Raw genomic sequence first — 6,892 nt, forward strand, 5'->3', positions numbered from 1 at the left:
TCACTTGATATTGATCCTATAGTAAATCGGTTTCCGACCGTAACTTTTAGCAAGTGAATATCTTGAAGTTGTATTGTGTCGACCTTGTCCATAGACCATCACTTAAGATATCGGACTTATGGGTTGCAATTAAAAGATTGTGGTATATTTGGGTACCCTCGTCTTTTTAATTGGCATCAGAGCAGACAAACACGAAAATATCTAACAATATGTGTTTGATGTTAACGTATCATAAGATGATAATATACTATACCCACAGTATGTTCTACGGAAAGTCAATTTGTTTCCAAACCCTGATAAACAACTCAACATTGTTAGTTCATTTGTTGAATACAACTTGCGAATATGGATATGAAAACAAACACCCATGATGCATGATTCAGATGATAGTGATGAGATTAAATTTTTCGTAAAGCTTGTTGAAAGATATAATCTAAGAAATAATGTTTATTATCCATTTGTCAATAAATTTATCAAAGATACTTTGATAAAACCCAGATCTCATGAAAAACATGTGCTTCAAGAAACTTAAATCATGAATCTTTTGACATGATGTTAATCTCAACAAGTCAATTTCAAGATGAGAGTACACGCATGTCCCTTCTTGAGTCTGAATTTGAGAATTCTGAAACTATTCTAATGTCAAAAAAGATTTATTAGTTAAGATAAGAAAGTGTGATCCCAGTATCCAGGATCTCTTAACTAATAGATGACAACTTGATTTAAACAACCTAGCCACTTGCAAGAATCAGAAGAGTTGTGTGTGAAAAAATAATCCTTTGACTGATAACCAGTTAACTAAAAAAAAATCAATAGTGACAAGGATTATTTATCTGAAAGATACAAAGATCAGCTTAAATGCAAGCAAACTAATGATTTCAGACCATTTAGCTTTGATATTAATCGTTTGTCTAATTCAAGATCAAGGAAACAATCTCATGAAAAGATGTCATCATATTCCAAGAAAAAACTGGGTCAACCAAAGAATTCTACTCAATCTATGACTCGAAGGATTTCAAATCACACTTACAATTCTATTCTTTTCCAAATAGAATTATTTGGTAAATCAGATTTATAAAGTTGTGATCCACATGTTTGTGAACCTATTCTTGGAATTGCTCCAGAAATGTCGGAAAACATCAAGTATATCTTGTGAAAGCTATTAATTGCTTTGATATATATTGTTCCATTTGCAATATTGAGCTATTGCAAATGGATTTGAGCAACTAGGATTCTGTGTTATTTCTTAGAAACCAAGTTTTTCTTTTTTTTACATATAAGACATCTTGAACAACCATTTTTTTCCTTCACAATAAGATTACGGTTCAAGATGGGTGAAAACGTTATTGATATCAACTATCAATTACAGAAGCTTGAAACTTATCTCCCTACTGAGACTAAGTGCTACTCCCTCCGTCCCACTCCTAAGTGACCTATTTGAAATTTGCACAATTTTTAAGGCAAGCAAGGAAAATAGTATTTTTAATCATTTTTTACAATTATACCCTTATGAATAATAACTAGTGAAATTTAAAAATGGTTTATCTCTCAAAATACTCCACGGATGTTCACAAATTTCATACAATTGAAAAGCATTTTAAAACACCTACGTAACGAATATAAACATGCCTATCAAATTATACATATTTCATATATTATTTATAATTAACTAAAAGGATAATTCCGGAATATCTCATTGTTTAGTGATATAGGTCACTTATCATTGGGACAAAATCTAAAATCAAATAGGTCACTTAGGAGTGGGACGGAGGGAGTATTTTTCAAGAGAACATAAGATAAATCAACTATCTATTGAGCTAACGTTTATGCTAATGCGAGATTTTGAATTTGCGCGTGAACAATTAGAAGCTTCTGTAAAAAATGAGGAATGGCTTTAGTCAAAACTTCCAAAGATGATTGTGGATCTGAATATTTTGAAGAGGCGATTCAATCAATTTAAAGAAAAGAGGAAACTCAAGTGTTTGAATACTGAATAAACCTTAGTGAACAATCAGAGTACCTCTAAGGATTAAGTCATGCGTTGTAATATTTAATCCATGAAATGGACTAAAGCAATTGTTGATTTATTTCAAAAGTTTTGTATAAGGTCTATTCGAATAACTATCAATTATTATGAATAAATATATTTTTATTTTATAATTCTGTTTCATTTTTTGATAGTTCCAATTGCAAAAGCATGTAATGAATGGTTATACTTTTATGTTATTTTTTTCGGTTTATGAGATGTTAGTTTCGTGTTTTTTTTTGTTAAAACCTAATTTCCAATCTCATATTGTGATATCCCTTATGGTTTGCGTGACTTTTTGATTTAGCAGGATTAAGCTCTAGCCTTTTTAGGTAGGCTTTTATCAAAGGATCATAAGGAGCTATTGAAAAAGCGGGGGTATAACAACCACATCCAATATTTCGTTTAGGAAATATGTATGGACTAACTCCAATATAATTCCAAGAATCAACTAGACAGACAGACTCAATCAAGGAAAATATATTCAAGAGTTATATATCTGTTTCTTAATGTAATCATCAAATCACAGATAGAAATCCGTGAGCCTAATTAATATAAGAAACAACTTGGACGGTATCAAAAACCAATATCCAAGTGTCAATCAATTAATCAACAACCAAAGGTTGGAGTCACTAATTGATTGAACTTACACACAACATGTGATATTTCAATTATATAAACAAATATAATCCGGAAAAGAAATAACACAGACACCAGAGATTTTGTTAACGAGGAAACCACAAATACAGAAAAACCTCGGGAGCTAGTCCATCTTTGAACACCACATGTATTAAGACCCTACAAACACTAGCCTACTACAAGTTAACTTCGGACTGTAATGTAATTGAGCCCTAACCAATCTCACACTGACTAATGTACAGTCGTGTTCCACGTCTCCAGAACCATGCTGGATTCTACGCACTTGATTCTCTTAGATGATATCACCCACAACTAAGAGTTGCTACGACCCAAACTCGAAGACTTAATAAACAAATCTGTCTCCCACAGAAAAGTCTATTTAGATAGACAAATCTGTCTCCCACAAAAATACCTACAAGGTTTTCTTCCGTCTTTTGATAAATCAGGGTGCACAGGAACTAATTGATATCCCGGACTTATATTCCCAAAGAAAAGCCTAGAAATATCAATCACTTCACAATAACTTAATTATATAGTAGTAGAACAAGTTATTGTGGAATCACAAACGATGGGACGAAGAGGTTTGTGATTACTTTTTATATCTTACCTATCGGAGATAAATTTCGAGCAAATCTTAAAGAAGATAGTACTCAATACAATATAACAAATAAGATCAGAACATGCAACTACATAGACAATAGTTGGGTCTGGCTTCAGAATCTCAATGAAGTCTTTAAGTCGTTAACCTATAATAGTTTTAGGAAAAACCTAGGTTAGAGGAGAATCGACTCTAGATGCAACTAGTATCACACCAGAGGTGTAGGGATTAGGTTTTCCAGTTGCTAGAGTTCTCCCTTATATAGTCCTCAAATCAAGGTTTTATAGCTTAGAAACAAACAATCAATATTCACCGTTGGATGAAAACCTGCTTTAATATTCAAGCTAAGTTTTTTTAAAACCAAAGCAATATCTCTCCACCATTAGACGGTCTTAGATTGTTACACACAAATGAAATATACCTTCATTTAGATATTGGTAACCATACCTAAACGTGTATATTGAGTTGGCTCAACAATAGTTAACCGAAGTCAGCCATATGAAAACTTCCATATCAACCTTGTTTATCTTAACACATCTAGACCAAATGACTCAAATGAATCTAGTTGTGTTACTCGTAGAGTTGTTCAATTGTTTATATTCTCATAGAAGTATACAAGACACGATTGAAGCAATATTTTAACCACGGTTTGCAAAGATTGCATTCCTTATTATATAAATGTATTTGTTAATGCGTATGTAAACATACTTGACCGATTTTAGAACTCAACCACTCAAGTATGCAAAAGGGTACGCATACTTAGAATTCCGGACTTGGTATGTCCGCCAGTATGCATACGGGTACGCATACTGTATTTGTTAATGAGTATGTAAACATACTTAACCGATTTTAGAATTTTATAGTTTTCTTTAGCAGGGTTTATCGAAGGAAAAAAAGTGACATTATCTTTCAGTTCATAGCATCTTAAGCAGTCGTGCATTAGTTTACAACGAAACGATTTGTTTTGCATGGACTACCCAGGAACTAATCTACAAAGATGGGGCATCCGAGGATATTTCTCTTACCCATTTCGCATGAGCAATTAGGGAAGACGTACACCAGTCGCATGAGCAATTAGGGAAGACGTAAACCAGTGCAGTGTTGAAGTTGAGAACAAGGGGTACAACTTTCTAAGACATTTGGGGTTCTTCTACCCTAACTTGTATTTCATCTCCTATTTGTTTCCCAATAGACACAACAACTGCAGAAGCTTGCATCCCAACCTGTATGGTTTGAAGATTGTTCATAACTATAGTCATACAGTGGTAACAGGTTGCTCAAGAAAAAACTAGAAGCAGGAGAAACCATATATGGAACATGGTCATGTGCCTTTTCGAAAGGAAATAAAATCTTTACCTCAACCAAAAGTAAACCTGCAATCTGGTCTTTAATAAACTTAAGAATTAAAGCACGGATCTTCTTTTGCTTGGGATGCCTCCTCATATATTCTATCAACCAATACCTTAAGACTGTTGTTCCTGCGTCTTCTTGCTACTTTTATATGCATGTTTATCAGTAATGCCATCCCTTCCAACTGACCAGCAGAAAATGGAAGAGGATCTTCACGAAGGAAGGTTTTAATCTGCAATGCAAGCCTGGAATGGTTAAAATATATAGATAGCCACAGAGACAAAGAGAGTTAGCGAATCCATGTGGTTTCACAACAAAATTGATGTTACAGTAACAATGTCTTTGACATTAAAAAGCTGTGAAACAGTATTTCGAAAGTAAAATAATTAGTAAGTTGCAACAAAAACTTATGATTGAGTGAAACGATCACAATTCAATAGTTTGTCTGGAAAGAGATATGTATCCTAGTTTGTCAGTACTGGTTTGTAACAGAAAACCTGGACCTCATTTCATCAAGATATCTACAGTTCTACTGGATTTTCTCTTTACATAAACATTACCCTGTCAAGCAATTGAGTGACCTGCAAAATGCACACCGACGAAGTTCGAGATTCCAGAATGAGTTTTGGCATGTACCACAACCCCAACTATGCTGAAATGCTCAACAACTTTGTTTTGGGGGTTAATAGTTTGTAACAACATGAGAAATGAGTCTGATATACCCAGAAATGACAAGCAGAATAGCTACTTCAGATAAAAACATGAGAAATCAAGCTAATGTAGATAGCACATGCTTAACAGAAGATACAAAACATGAGATTAATTACCTCTGCTACTAGGATTCAGCATGACAAAGCTTCTCAAGTTTCTTCGTTTTGGTTACTACCACGTTGAAATTTGAACATGTACAACTTCTCTTAGGCAGCAACACAAACTCAACAATCAGTTCATGCCTACAACTTCTTATACTCAGCAGCATCAATTTCTTGTCCCCTGCAACAACCCATAGCATCTGACTCGAACTTGCTTCTAACAGTCACTGGCAGCAACAATTCATCAGACAATCTTCGGCCATCACCACATCCTGAGCCATTATGTATAACTTACAGTTGCATCACCCTTCACAACTCGGCTTTAGTAACCCATATAATCTTTGGAACATCACATCCATCTCCATCTCTGTAAATCTCAGTTCAATTTCCACCATTCAGCCACCACTAGTGCCTTCACTGCAAACAATTCTTCTTCCCTGCAATTTCTAACAACAAGACAACACAGATAAACCATTCAATCATCTGAATTGACTGACCTTGCCCTAATTCTTCTTTAGCTTTCACCATCAGCTATTCTATCATCCCCATCAACAGTTCACAACCAAGAACCAAAAATCCATCAAACCTATTTTCTCAATCCTTTGAAATTCATCTCAATCACCACAGCAACCTTAGTTTCTGTTTCTTCTCAATCAACAACAGTAACAGCCAAATCAACCTAAACCCCATCGACTTCAACAGCATCATAACTTCAATTTGAGATCAAACCCCATTGAATCTGGACTTCAATCTTCATTTCCGTCACCACCTCTGAGAAACACAAACCCTGGATCCACTTCCGTCTTAGATTCGAATTATCCTTCCATCTTCCCTGTCTTGATTGGTCTCGATCCAGGATTAAATCTGACTACAACTCCGGAATTAGTACCTCCATCGATTCTTCTCATCTACTTTGATTATAACCCACAGATCCCCTTCTCTGTGTCATCTCATTTCACAATCCCATTTTCTCTGAGTTGAGATACAGCCGCATCCTCCAGTTTGAGTGATTCAAAGTTTGGGTTTGATTTCCGAGATGAGTTTTGATCTATGAGATTTGATTCGGATTAGGAGAAATAAATTCTGAAATCGTGGGTTTGATTTTGGAGATTTAGGTTTAGGTTTAGAAGAGAAAAGAAACGGGAGGAGGAGAACTCGAGGATAGAGATGAGAAGAAAATAAGACAAATGAAAAAGAAAATTGTAGGGAAATAGATAATAATAGAATTCCAGAAGACGTTTAAGACCTCAACTATATTAATATAGGAAAGTGTGTCCTAGTCTCTTTATTTTTTATAGTAATTCGGATATAGCGCAAGGTACGTTTGGATCTCAGCAACGAATAAATGTATGCCACGCACATGTCCGTGCAAACACAAAAACCTAAATTTTGCAAAAACCTTGATCGGGTGTAGTGCATCGTTCAAACAGGTACGCATACTATAGTTCTCGGACTTCAATTGTTAAA

General features: G+C 34.7%; 1 long non-coding RNA gene across 2 annotated transcripts; it reads right to left on the reverse strand.

Moving 5' to 3' along the window:
• Positions 1 to 4,141: 4,141 nt before the first annotated feature.
• On the reverse strand, positions 4,142 to 6,657 carry LOC113334822. 2 transcript variants are annotated; one of them, XR_003352982.1, is made up of 3 exons: positions 5,441 to 6,654; positions 4,620 to 4,845; positions 4,142 to 4,486 (listed from the first exon to the last, which is right to left on the reverse strand). It is a non-coding gene; the product is annotated as an uncharacterized LOC113334822 (long non-coding RNA). The 2 variants fall into 2 exon arrangements; XR_003352981.1 differs by having other exon boundaries at positions 4,142 to 4,845; positions 5,441 to 6,657.
• Positions 6,658 to 6,892: the final 235 nt, after the last annotated feature.

This window comes from Papaver somniferum, unplaced genomic scaffold (assembly GCF_003573695.1).
Source record: "Papaver somniferum cultivar HN1 unplaced genomic scaffold, ASM357369v1 unplaced-scaffold_137, whole genome shotgun sequence".
NCBI classification, from domain to species: domain Eukaryota; kingdom Viridiplantae; phylum Streptophyta; class Magnoliopsida; order Ranunculales; family Papaveraceae; genus Papaver; species Papaver somniferum.